At 43.3% G+C, this 13,691-nt stretch overlaps 1 pseudogene; it reads left to right on the plus strand.

The window, feature by feature from the left end:
• Positions 1-4,056: 4,056 nt before the first annotated feature.
• On the plus strand, positions 4,057-7,409 carry LOC140516364 (E3 SUMO-protein ligase KIAA1586-like; annotated as a pseudogene).
• Positions 7,410-13,691: the final 6,282 nt, after the last annotated feature.

Here is a 13,691-nt window from a genome sequence, read left to right on the forward strand (position 1 = left end):
CCTGGGATATGATTCTAGCTCTTCTACTAATTCTCTGTGTAAGCTTGGGCAAACCATTGACCCTTTTGTTGCCTCAGTTTCCCCATCTCCAAAATGAAGACATTGAACTGGGGTATTTCTATGGTCTTTTCCAGCTCTAAATCCTATAGTTAGTTTGCTAGTCTCTTTTCCACCCTCCGCTGCCTTCTACTAACTCCTCACTGTCTGGCCGCAGACTTCCATAACTCCTTTATGCCTCCTTCCCACCCTTGCTGTATCTTCTGGAGTCTGTTCTTGTCTCTCATCTGTGAGAGTCTAGCACTATGGTCACTGCTGTGGAGCTACACAACCAATCATAAGTCACAATCTGACCCTCAAGGAGCACATAGAGGAAATGGACTAATTCCATTGCAATGAGGCATCATAGTCAGTGGTACCAACTAGAAGTATATTATAATTCCAAGCAGGGGAATCCAGAGAGGTTGTTATGGACGAGATGAAGAGGAGAACAGCACGAATGAAGACTTGGAGGTTGGAGAATAAAAGGGAAATAGGTGTGATGGAAATGGGGGCAGAAGAAAGTCTGGCTGGCAGAGGAGTTCAGAGCTCCTACAGAAGATGGGGAGGGGAGCCATTATAGGTTCTGAGCAAATCAATAATGCAATGGCATCAGTGTGTTAGGAAAATTCATCTGAAATGTTGGGTGATCAGGGACTGAAGTAGGGCCGTGGCCACAAGCACCAAAAGGGTTGAACAATTCCGCGAGACGTTTCAACAGAAGCAGCCATAGGAACCAGTGAGAGATCTGATCTGGGTAGCCCACTCTTGAGATTTGAGCCTGGAACACCAGGACGCTCTCAGGACAAGTGCTATCCATGCCCCATGCTAGGCCCTGGGAGCACGAAGACAAAACCCAAGCAACCTCCCATCCAACCCCAGGAGCTTCCATTCCAGGAGGGTTTCTTGAGAAAAGGGGACAGGAAATGAGTTCAGTTGGGAACATAATGAATCACAGAAGACAAGGAAGGAGAACAGGCAGATCGGAGGGGCTCCAGAGGGACTGGGTCTAGGGCAGTGAAGGCTGTGTGTCTGAAGCATGGGTCCAAGGGGTTTAGCATTGAAAGGAAGGGGAGAAATTGGATGGGATCAAGAAAGGCAAAGTAAGGCAAAGCCTAATTGTGGTGTTTGGGTTTGGTTTGGTTTTGAAGTCAGGAGACCCTGGAGTGTGTTTGAAGGTAGAAAACAGTCCGAGGAGAGCTGGGGATTCCAGAAGCTGGGAAGAAGGCATCTTGTTGGATAGGGGCTTATTATGGGGTGCAGTGGGGGTAGCGGGATTTTCATTTTCACAGAAGCTTCTTTGATGTGGAAGTGTCTTAAACCAAAGGAATGAAGCTTTAATCGTAGAATTTCAGGTGCTTGGAGCCTGGGGGTCTGATCCTTACTCCTCCAGTGCCCCAGGTAGGCATCTGCCTTTGCATGAAGCCTCTCGAAAGAGCCTGCAGGAGGGCTGGCTTCGAAACCACCCGTGTCTACCAGGCAGTTGGTGAAAAAAATCACTGATTTCAAGAAGATAAGGTGCTGACTGACATGACCAAAGTGTTCGTTTTTTATCTGGTTGAGGTGTCTTCTTACAGAACCAGAAGCAGCAGATGGAAATGGCAAAGGGGAGAATTTGAGATTGATGATAGGAAAAAAAAAACAACACACCAGAGCAAAGCAAACCCAAAGCCAACTTTCTAACAATCAGTGCTGTCCAAAAGTGGACTGGACTCGCTTGAGGAGGCCTCTGGGCAGAGGCTCATGGGTACAACGTGTCTTCTGTGTTTCAGTGAGGATTCTTTTCCAAGTATGGGTAGGACTAGGTATCCCCTGAGGCCCAGCCCGAACTCTCAAATTCTGTGGTTCTGTGACATAGCTTTAGGTGAGTTACCAAGGAAAGAAATAAAGATAATTGCCCTGGTATTAAAAGACAGACATTTTAGGGCCTGGGTTTTTCCTTTACAAAATGTGTGTTTATTTGGGTTTGGGAAGGAACAAAAAGTAGCTTCCCTTTCCCGCAGGTTTTCTTTTCGTGGAGGAGGATGTCTCCCCAAACCCCAGTTAAACCCACAATTAGAGACTGAGAGCAGGAAGAAAACTTCGAGATCACTTAGGTTTTTTTGTGTTCTGAATCCCTTTAACCATCTAGTGAAACCTTTAGAACCCTTTCTCAGAATAATGTTTTTAAATGCATGAAATAAAATGTATAGCATTACCAAGGAAAACAGTTACATGGGAATAAAACTATCCTTTTTCCCCATCCAAGTTCACAGACCCCCTGAAATCTGTGACCCCAGATTAAAGACCCCTGGTCTAGTGCAACTCCTTCGTTTTATAGAGCAGAGAACTGAAGTTCCGAAATGGGAAGTAACCTGAGGTCACACAGCAGGCTGGTGTCTGAGCTGGGATTAGCACAGAGGTGGCCACACTCCACAGCCCTTCCTAACTCTACCGCATTGCAAAGGCATGCTCTCATTAGCTCAAGTGTTCCCCCCACACTCCCTCCCCAGCCTCACACACCCCCAGCTCTTTAAAATGTCAGAAGTGGGGCCCAAGTGCTGTGGTTCTCTGGTGAACTGAGAAGTACCAGATATGAAGAAAGGTGGGAACACCCAGGGAGGAAATGTCATCCATGCAGTGCCTGGAAGTTGGCCTGCCACGGGGAGGACTGTACTATCTCTACTTCTGTCAGCTGGCAAACCTCCCTGAGGTTACATAGGCCAGGCCAGGAGTCTGGAGGGGGGCCTCTCTCTCCCAGAGGGACCAGCTTGAAGCCGCCTGCCTGAGCCATTCAGGCTCAGCCTGATTACGGGCCCAGCCTTGCTCAGTTCAGCACGGGGAGGAAAGGTGACTTCCACAGATGAAGGTGACTGTGTGGGCAGGTGAGGTTTGGCGGCTTTTTGACACACAGACTTTTGTTACAGTTTGTGCTGATGGGCCCAAAGCAGTAACCACAGCCATATGTGCACCTTCCTCTCTTGAGTCTGCCTGTCCTGCCTTGAGTTCTCCAGAAGCCCAGCTGTTCCTTAGTGTGGTCACTCAGAGAGAAACAGGGCCTTTCCTGCCACGTACAAATTTCCATTTTCTGTTTTATTGCATTTTTATTGATTTTGTTCCATATTTCCCAATTTTATTGTAATCTGGTTCAGGTGTACTCATAAGTATTGCTGGCTGTAATGCCTCATGTTTAATCTATAGTGTCAGTGGCTGCAGAGAGCTCACAAAGGATGATGATGGAGAAAAGGTCATTAGATTTGGTCATGAGGAATCATGGGTAACTGGAGAGAGCAGTTTTAGTTGAATGACGAGGTCAGAAGCCAGACTACAAAGAGTTAAGAAAAAAGTGAGAGGAAAGGAAGTGGAGGCCCTGTTTATAGAAGGCCTTGAGGAGTTTAGGCAGGACTGACAGGAGGATGTAAGATGATCTCGAGAGGGAACAGAGATCACTGTGTCCAACCCTTCAGTCTACCTAGCAGGAAAGTGAGGACCGGAGAAGGGAAGGGATCGGTTCATCACAGAGACAGTAGCCAACAAACTGGAATTCAAATCCATGTCTTCTTGCTCCAGCCAGTGGAACTTGCACACTTCCCTCTACCCATAGTACCACAGGATCAGATTCAAGGCCGAGTAAGAGAGAAAGTGATAATCTGATGGCAGAAATCAGGAGGAAGAGGTGAGAAAGATAGGAAGTTTAGCTGTAGACAGATTGAGCTGGAGATGATGTATAGATATCCAAATGGGATGAGTGCTTGGCATTATGCAGATATGCCAAGATATGCAGATCTGAAGCCATTGACCCCAGAAGTTCCTTGAGTATGAATACAACATGGCTCCCTCCCCATCTCTTCATGCTTTCTCCTGGCCTAGACCAGGGGTGCGGAACATGCAGCCTTGAGGTCACATGTAACCCTCTAAGTCCTCAAGTGCATCCCTTTGACTCAATCCAAACATCACAGAACAAATCACCTTAATAAAAGGATTTGTTCTATAAAACTTGGACTCAGTCTGTGGGCCACACCCAAGGACCTAGAAGGTCACATGGGGCCTGAAGCTCGCCACAGGTTCCCCACCCCTGATCTAGACCTTTGTGAGGTTGAATTCACTGGTATGTGGAACTACCCTTTTGGGTTTCAGATTCCTGCCCCTAGTTACCCCCTCACTCACTGCCACACTGAGCTTAGCTCTCCCCCTGCTGCGACCCTGGTTTTCAGTTGCCTTTTACCACTCTTGCCCTGAACATGCCACTGAGTGCTTCTCAGCTCTAACTTGTCTCCACCTCTGAAAGATACGTGTTACTTACAACATATCCCCCCTTTCCATTTAGGTAAGTCCACGCTCTCTTGACAGTGTTAGCTTTGGAGTCAGGAGGCCTGGGTTGGAATCATATGTCTCGGTCCACTACTAGCTATGTGACCTTAACGTCTTTCTGGGCCTCATATCCCACCTTGGTCACATGAGGGGTTTAGATTCCGTGACCTCAAAGGTTCCTTTCAGTACCGTAGCCTATGGTGCTCTGACCACATGTGTCTGTCTTTGCCCTCCAACCAAACGTTCCTGGAATGGATACAGGCATTGCAGTTTCTTTTCTCTCACACACTCTTCCATCCAGTGGCATTCGTCTCCTTACTGTTTGTTCTTCAAACAAGACTCTCCCTCTCCCAACTGGCTGTTCTCCATGCATGGAATGCCTTCCTTCACCTCCATTTCCTGGTTTTCATGGCTTCCTTCAGGTCTCAACTAAAATCCCACCTTCTGCAATGAACCTTTCTTGTCTGTCTCAATGCTAGTGCCTTCCCTTTGAGATTACTTCCAATTTATCATATACATATTTATGTGTAATATATTGTTTGAAGAGCAGCTAGGTGGTACAGTGTGCAGAGCACTGGGCTGGGAATCAGGAGGACTTATCTTCATGAGTTCAAATCCAGCCTCAGGCACGCACTAGCTGTGTGATCTTGGGCAAGTCACTTTATTCTGTTTGCCTCAGTTGCCTCATCTGTAAAATCATCTGGAGAAGGAAATGGCAGACCACAGTATCTTTGCCAAGAAAACCCCAAATGGGGACGAGATGAGTTGTGATCGAAAAACTTCAGAACAAAAACCAGAATATATTGTATTTATATAGTTGTTTGCATCTTGCCTCCCCCATTAGAAATGAAGCTCCTTGAAGGCAGGGACTGATGGTTGTGTCTGTTTGGTTTTCTTTTGGGAGGGAATGTTCTTTGAATCGACAACAGGAGGCACATAGTAAGAACTTAATTGCTTATTCACTTGATTCTCAGATCCCTTCCAGTTCCATCCTATTGTCTTGAATTCTTCTTTTACACCTCTGTCCCATCAGCACTTAAATCCTGTCATTTCTTCATCTTTAATTTCACTTGCATCCTTATCTTCCTTCTTCTACTTTTTCTCGACAACATCAATCCAATACTTGTTGCCTCTCACCTGAATTATTGTAATGGCCTGCTAACTGCTATCCCTCCTTTTGGTGTTTTCCCTCCTTGATCCATCCTGCACACCCAATCAGATTAATCCTCCTAAAATCCTTTTTAAGATATCCTATTATTCTTTCAGTGGTGTGCTGGAGCAAATCATTAAATTTTCAGAAATTTTCCAAACCAGTTGGTAATACAGCCATTGGGCAGTTCAATCAGCACCTGCAGAAGTAATGTGATTTGTTTCTTTAAAAGCATTGGTATTGTCTACTTTAGGTGATTGTAGCTTTAATAATGAATATTTAAAAGCTTATTTGAAATGAAATATTTGAAAATATTTGGGGTGTAGGGTCTGTTCAGGGAAGACTAGTACCTCTGGTGAGAAGGTTGCTTTTCACCTTTGGTTCCCTCTGTTCCACCTAACTCTCACCTGTGACTCCAAGATGCTGTAGCATGCCCATTGTCCACATCCCGGTAAACTGTTTCAGCAAACCAGTTTAAACTGGGTTGAGGGTAACTGAAGGGTCTCAAACCCATCAATGAACTGGGGAGGGAGGTGTCTACCCCAAGCATGTGAAGACTTCCTCTGCTGAATGGGCAAATGAGAACACTTTGCTCTAACTGCCATGAAGGTAGCGGAAGCAGGTACTGTGGAGCGCTTGGAGCTTGGTTCAACATCAAAGCCACCAAGGTCCTCCACTGCATCCTGAGCCATCACCATTTCTCTTGACTGTGTTCTGCCACTGGACTGTGAAGACTCTGGAGGAGAGAGTGAGGCAGACTACTTCATGCAACCCTGCCTCATTTCAATCCAGTTTACGAAGGAATCAAAAGATATCACCCATACCATTTGAAATGGAATCAAATTGCATTTTTCTCTGATGATGCTAATACAGTACTGGGGAAAAAGTCTGTAGTGGCTAAGGGTTTGCTAGAATTTTTTCCTAAAAGCATCATTTGAAACTGTTTAAGTGATAGATTGCAATTATCACTTGATAATTCAACATTTGAAACAAAATAAGTCAATCATTTAAAAATATTTCAAGATAAAATTTATTCTATTTACCACCTATATATGACATGTATATTCTGCATTACATATTCGTTTTTCTTGCTCTTATTCTGGTTTGGTAAAGAGATTAGCTAACATTAACTTCTTATAAAGTCTCGTTTTAATGATTAACATTGTTGAAGAATTCTCATTACTTTCAAGTGCATTACAATCAAGACCACCTAAAATTCAGAAAGCACAAAAATTAATCAAATGTACCATAAGAGTTTTGGAAATTTTAAAGATTGGTACTGTAAAGCATGAGTCTCAGATTGAAGATTTGATAAAGTTAGATAATTTTAGAGACATTCTATTTAGTAAAAGATAATAAATTTAATGTTCTTCCTAGGCATATGTAACTAGAAAATACGATTCAGCACATGAATTTATGTCTCTTATTCGACAGAAACAATGATGAAAGCATTTTAAATTATTTTGATTTATTAGGACCATCTACTTGACTTTATAAAGAACTAACTTCATCATGGATGACTGGTGAGGAAAATTGAATGATTTAAGTGAAATTTTAAAACACCAAATTGATTTGAATGTATTTAAGAATTGTGTAGATAGTAATATAGAATTAAACAATGTTCCAGTCCCTGCCACCAATAATAAAGCTAAAAAGATAGTTGACACTATCGTGCTCAGTAGTGCTAAAGCTGAAAGAGGTTCAGTTTAATGAACATAATTTGTATGAGGGTAAGAAATAGTTTAACAGTGGACCTTATATCAGATCTAATAATGGGTTGTGTTCCCAACAAACACATTGGGCAAGAAGTTAGTGTATTGGGATGCAATTCCATTTGTCAAGTCATGGTTGGATTGCAACATAGATGGTTATAGATAGAAGAGATCAGCAAAAATCAACGAAAGCATTTTGTGAGAATCAATTGGCTATGTGAAATTTACAAAAAGGGTCTTGTATTTTTTTTATTAATTGTAAATTGTGTGCTAGATACCCTTTATATCAGTAAATTACTATATACGGATGGATGGATGTATCCGGTTTTAAATGTTGTCTTTCATCCCCAAAGAGGACCAAAACGACATCACTATGTTAGAGTTGTTACAATGTATCTGACTGTGGCTGATCAGACCAATATGAGCTCAGAATGTTCTACCACACATAGGGCACAAATGGTCTGTATGAACATTTGGGGTGGACTCTAAATTTTTGCATCTTGAGTTTCTTTTGAGCTACTTCACTTCTGCTTTGCTCATAGAGTACAGCACCTTCTCTGATGAGGGCACACCATGCTGGGTGGTCCTGGGCCAGTGTCTCCCATGTCACACACTCATTAGATGTGTGTATATGCACATATATGTACATATATGCACACATACAGGCTTTTTTGGAGAGTTAGTTAACCATTTGCCAGCATCCCATCGTATTCCTCCCACCTCACATCTTTGATGGCTTCCTGACTTAGCTCATATCTTTGCTGGTGATTCTTCGATCTACTTTTCTAGCTCTAACCTCTGTGCTGGCCTTCATTCTTACATCTCTAACTACCTCATTGAACAACTTGACATGGATGTCCCCTAGACATCTTAAACTCAGCATGCCCAAACTGAGTTGTTTTCTTTCCCCCTCAACTTTCCCCTCTTCCTAATTTCTCTATTACTGTTGGGATAGATGGATGTATCCGGTTTTGATGGCTGTCTTTCATCCTCAAAGGGGATCAAAATGACATCACTATGTTACAGTTAAACAATCTGCACATTTGCATGTTGCTTCCCCCATTAGACTGTGAGCTCCTTGAGATCAGGGGCTGCTTTTTGCCTTCTGTTGTATCCACATAGAAGGTGCTTAATAAATGCTGTTAACTTGCCTTGATTATAGGAAAAAATCCAGATTTCTTAATCTGGCATTCAGGCACAACCTTTTCAACCTTTATCTCCTATTTAATCCTTTGCTTTATTCTAGAACAGATCCACTAAGGTCCCTCACGTTCTGCTTGTTCCTGTAGTCCCCAATCTTCAAGGTCCAGCTTGTATTAACCTCATCTGGAAAGGTTCCCTTTAGTGCCCCAGTTCACAGAGTGCTCCCTTGTCTCTCAGAACCCTTCTTTTCTGTGTTGCTTATTTGGTAAAGCATCACAATGTCGCTTTTTCATTCAGCAATGTCTTGTCTTCCCAGCTTGACTAAGTTCTTTGGAGACAGAATCCATGCCTTAGAACCTCTGTAAGTGTCTATTTGCCTCATCTCCCCCAACAAACATTGAGAACTTATCATTACACCCACCATTTTACTAGATATTATGGAGTGGTAGAATTACAAAGGAATAGTATAATTCTAGGGCCAGAGGAACCTAGAACCTATCCCAGGAGTGGGGAACCTGTGGCCTCGAGGCCACATGTGGCCCTCTGGATCCTCAAGTGTGGCCCTTTGACTGAATCCAAACTTCAAAGAACACATGTGCTTTTATTGGGGATTTGTTCTGCAGTGGACAGAGCTCCAGGCTGGCAGTCAGGGATACCTAAGTTCAGATCCAGCCTCAGACACTTACTAGCTGTGTGACCCTGGACAAGTCATTTTACCATTTGCCTCAGTTTCCTCATCTGTAAAATGATCTGGAGAAGGAAATGACAAACTATTCCTGTATCCCCAAATGGGATCAGGAAGAGTTGAACAGGACTGAATCACAAGTGATGGAATATGGCTTAGCCAGAGGGGCATAGAGGAAGAAGATGGAAAGAAGTAGTATTTCTGATTAGAAGATGTGTAAAGAAATACACCCTGGAACGGGAAGGAAACAGCAGAAACCATCCTAATCCAGCCCTGACTGCAAAGTTAACCATGCTTCTTTCTTTGATTTCTAGGAGCCCTGGAATCAGTTTTGTCATTTTTAAAACAGGGTGCTCTGGAAGCTTAATTTCAACTCTAACATTCTATGAATTGATATTTTGTGAGGGAGGGAGAGCTAAGGAGTTGGTCCCAACCCTGAGGTACGGTAGTGTGCCATGAGCTGAATTTGGAGTTATAGTTCTTGAGTTTGATAGTTATTGCTGATATGTAGCATTAAGACCTTGGACAGATCATTTCACTTTTCAATTGGCCTCAGTTTTCTCCTCTACAAAATGATTGGATTGGTCTCTAAGTTTACTTCCAACTTAGAATCCTACCACTAAAAAGGGATTTTGGAACTATTTCTCCTCCCCCTCTTTCAACCTGTTTCATCGTCTTCTCCCTTTCTCCTCCTTCCCTCACCCCCAGGAAAGGAAGGGATGTGTGTGTGTGTGTGGGGGGTATCATTGCCATGTGGCAGAACCTGTCAGGGATGTAACCCTCCTTCAGACTAATAATCCAAAGCAATAATGGCCAATATCTGTAAGACACTTGAAGGTTTGCAAAGTGTGTAGATACATGATCTCATTTGAGCCTCATAACAGCCCATTGAGATGGGTGCTCGCTGCACTATTGGCATCTCCATTTTACTGATGACAAGCCTGGGAATCAGAGAGGGTGGGTGGATGACTGCCTGTAATCACCACAGCTGGTAAATATTTGAGGCAAGCTCCCAATCCAGGGTTTCGGATTCCTAGTCTAGCATGTTGCCCATTTTGTTCTGCAGTCTCTCTTTCAAAATGTTTTACACACTCAAGGTTGCAGAAGACAGATATCTATGGGAGGGGCTTCCTGCCCCCAGTGCTCTTAAATAGTTCTGCCTTCTCCATTCCAATCTAAAGTCTAACAAAAGAATCTCTGTGAACCTTATGCAAATCTTAAAGTATTATAGAAATGTTAGCAAGCCATTATGGTAGTGTGGTCTAGAGAGCTTGTCTTGGAGTCAGGAAGACCTGAGTTTGAATCCTGCCACAGACACTAGCTGCGTGAGTCTTGTCAAGTGACTTTACTTTGCAGTATCTCACTTTCCTCATCTACAAAATGGGAGTAATACTTCACAGGGTTGTTATAGGGCTCAAATAAAGTATTGTATTGTGCTATATAAATGTTACCTCTTATTTTGAGATAAATTATTAATACCTTAATGGGAATTAGGTTTAGGCCTTACCCCTCCCAGAAGTACCATCTTTTTATAAGAAGTTTGGAATGACGCCAAAGGAGTGACTAATGGTGGTATTTGAGGCACAGTGAGACCTGATACTTTTTTTTGAGTGGGAGAGAAGGGCTTCTTGATCCACTTCATCACGCTCTATAAGCAACTGCCTACCCTTCTTGGCTGTTAGGGCAGTCCTACCTATACTAACTCTCTTGGGATTTAGAGTTGAAAGAGACCTTAGAGCTTATTTGGTACAGCTGTATCATCATAATAATGGCTACCATGTGTATGGTGCTCCAAGGCTGACAAACATACTTTATATCATTTGATCCTTACAACAACCCTGGGAAGTTATTGCTATTATTATTTCAGTTTTACAGATGAGGAAACTGAGGCTCTAAGAGATTAAGTGACTTGCTCAGAGTTACATAGTAAATGTCTGAAGTTAGAACCCAGGCCATCCTGACCTCAGACCCAGCACTTGATAGACCCATAAGGTCAGAGTAGAACCCAGGTCTTCCAAATACAAATCTGTCTTTCCTCTACACTACAGGGTCACCTCTTTGGGATCCCTTCTGGCCCTGATTCCTCAGATCTCTAATGCCTCTGATTGACAGGTGTGCTGGAGTCAACTTGAACCCAGAGAGCCGCATTTCCACCTAAAGATCAGCAAATGCTACAAAGGGAAGGCTTGGCTTATTGTTTTATTGATTGCCTAGACTTGAGAAAGGGGTAGAGAAAATGTTAATAATGCAGATTATTAATAATGCATATTAAAAGTGTATCCTGTATACTTTTTTTTCCTGGAGAGATGCCATCACAACCCTGGTTTGAAAAGTGGACTCTAGGATTTGAGGCTTTAGAGCTTAGAGGTACCTGAGGGGTCCTCTGGTATAACTCCCCCATTATACAGAGAAGGAAGCTAAAGCCTGGGGAGGGAAAGTGACTTGCTTAAGGTCACACAGGTAGTTACAGTGTAGCTGAAAGGATTATTGGGAATGTTAAACAGAGAGCTTCCCACTCAGGTAATTCTCTCTGGTCCTCAGTTTCCTCCATTATAAAATGAGGGCATCGGACTTTATGACTTCTGAGGGGCTGCCCACCTCTAAATCCACGTGTGCTCCCCCCCAAGTCTTAGTCCAACTCTGAAATTCCCCATCTCTGTTCTGGAATTCTTCAGTCAAACACAAGACAAGGGCTGTTTAAAGCTGCACGTGTTAGCTGTAATGGTTTCCCTTTCTAGTAATGCTTGAGGCTGGACACATAACAGCTTCTCAAATCCTTGCTTGATTGAAGAGTGGAAAGGGCCTGAATGGCTGTAAAGAATTGGCAGGAGAGCGTGGGAAGCACAGAATTCAGCCGAGACAAGTCATTACTAGTTGGTGGCTGGCGGGTTGCTACTCTCCAGAAGTATGTGAGTGGGTCCAAGTACTGTAAGTAACAGATGGATTTGTCATGGACCAAAGCATCCCAGTTACTGCTCATCAAGCCTCTTGTGTTTTCTGACAGAAAGGGCCCTGGCTTCCAAGAGACTTTGGTCCCAGACCAGTCTCCTCACAGAGTTTCCCCTGACCTGTGCCTGCTCCGTCTGTTTCCCAGGTCCAGTCTATGTTTGGGGTATTTGGACCTTCCAGTCTGGGAGCTTTTAGAAAGATGGACTTCACTCCCACACAAAGAAATGTTGGAGAAGCTTAAGCTGAAAAACTCTTCTTAACCAAAACAAGGCACTAAAAACTGAAACCCGAAGTCCCTGTTTAATAAATCAGTCAGGCTTATTGTTTTAACAACCTTGTCTCTTACTCACAGAGCCTCACAAGAGCCCTCAGGAGATTAGGGGGTTTCCAGCTTTCTCCAGTTAGTTTTAACAGTTAATAGTCAAGAGGGGCCCTTCCTGCCGAGTGCTGTGTGTATGGTTTCTGAGCACTAGTGACCTATCTAGCAGCCTTCGGGCATTATGTTCCATCAATCTTTCTGACCACGCTCAGGAAGAATTAGCTAATCAGGCACAAAAGGCATCCTTATCTGCTATCCTAATGTCACTCATACATCCCCAAGCCTTTCCTTTCTATATCTCCCCTCTGCCCCCCTCCCCACCATAGGGCACTGGCATGACTTCCTTAGTGGATCTCTAACCCAAGAGATTCCCTCTTCTTTCTCTCTGTCTCCCCTCTCCCACCCCTCTCATTTTAGTCAATTATAAATATTTCAAAAGTCAATCCCTGATATTGTGCTCACCAGCATGGACATCCTTGTCTCCCCTTTTCTGCTATATGTTACTGAAAACTGAAGACCTTCTGCTATGTCTCAGAATACAAAGTGCCTTGAGTTCAGGCTAGCCTTTTCATAGCTTTACCCCTTGCTAACACAGAGCTGAAGTCTATTGCAGGTAAAGGGCTGTTCAACACTATGCCACCCTCTACTCCATCCCCCTCCCCATACCACACTACACACATGCGTACCTAATACTCCTGTCCCTGCAAGGGAAAAGGGAATTGCCCAGAATCATCATGAGCCATGACTGTGTGTTTTGGGCCAACCAAGGGGAAAAAATAAAAAAGGAAGTATATCTAGCAGTCTCTAAGTCTCTGTGACATTTGTATGGACTGTTTAGGGGCTTTTGAAAATGTGTGATGTCAGTATTCAAAGCACAGAGGATTATTTTTCCCTCCAGCAAAGACCAGAAAAAACACCAAATGCACATTTTTTTCTTAATAAAAGTGAGGACCAGCTTAGGGGGCCAGGACAAGGTTGGTGAGGAGAAATCAATGCCTCCCAAGGGCTACTATAAAATAAAGCTCTACTCAGAGATTAGAATGAAGTCAGTCATCCCAAAGAACCGATGGTGCCAAGATCTACTGAGAGTTGTAATTTAAACAGTTCAAGTCATAAGCTTATATGATTTTGAGCTGGAAGGGCCTTTTGAGACATGTGATTAGTCAATCACCACGAATTTATTAAGCAGTTATAGTGTGTCAGGCACTATGCTAAATGCTGAGGATACAAAGAAAGGCCAAAATATGGTCTCTGCCCTCAGGGAGCTCATGTTCTAATGGGGAGATGATATGCTAATAATAATGTACATACAAGATACATACAGTATAAACGAAAGGTAATCTCAACAGCAAGGTACTAGAAATGGGGGGTGTAGGATGGGGGACCAGGAAAGATCTCCTGCAAAAG

The sequence above is a fragment of the Notamacropus eugenii genome, chromosome X (genome assembly GCF_028372415.1).
Source record: "Notamacropus eugenii isolate mMacEug1 chromosome X, mMacEug1.pri_v2, whole genome shotgun sequence".
NCBI lineage: Eukaryota > Metazoa > Chordata > Mammalia > Diprotodontia > Macropodidae > Notamacropus > Notamacropus eugenii.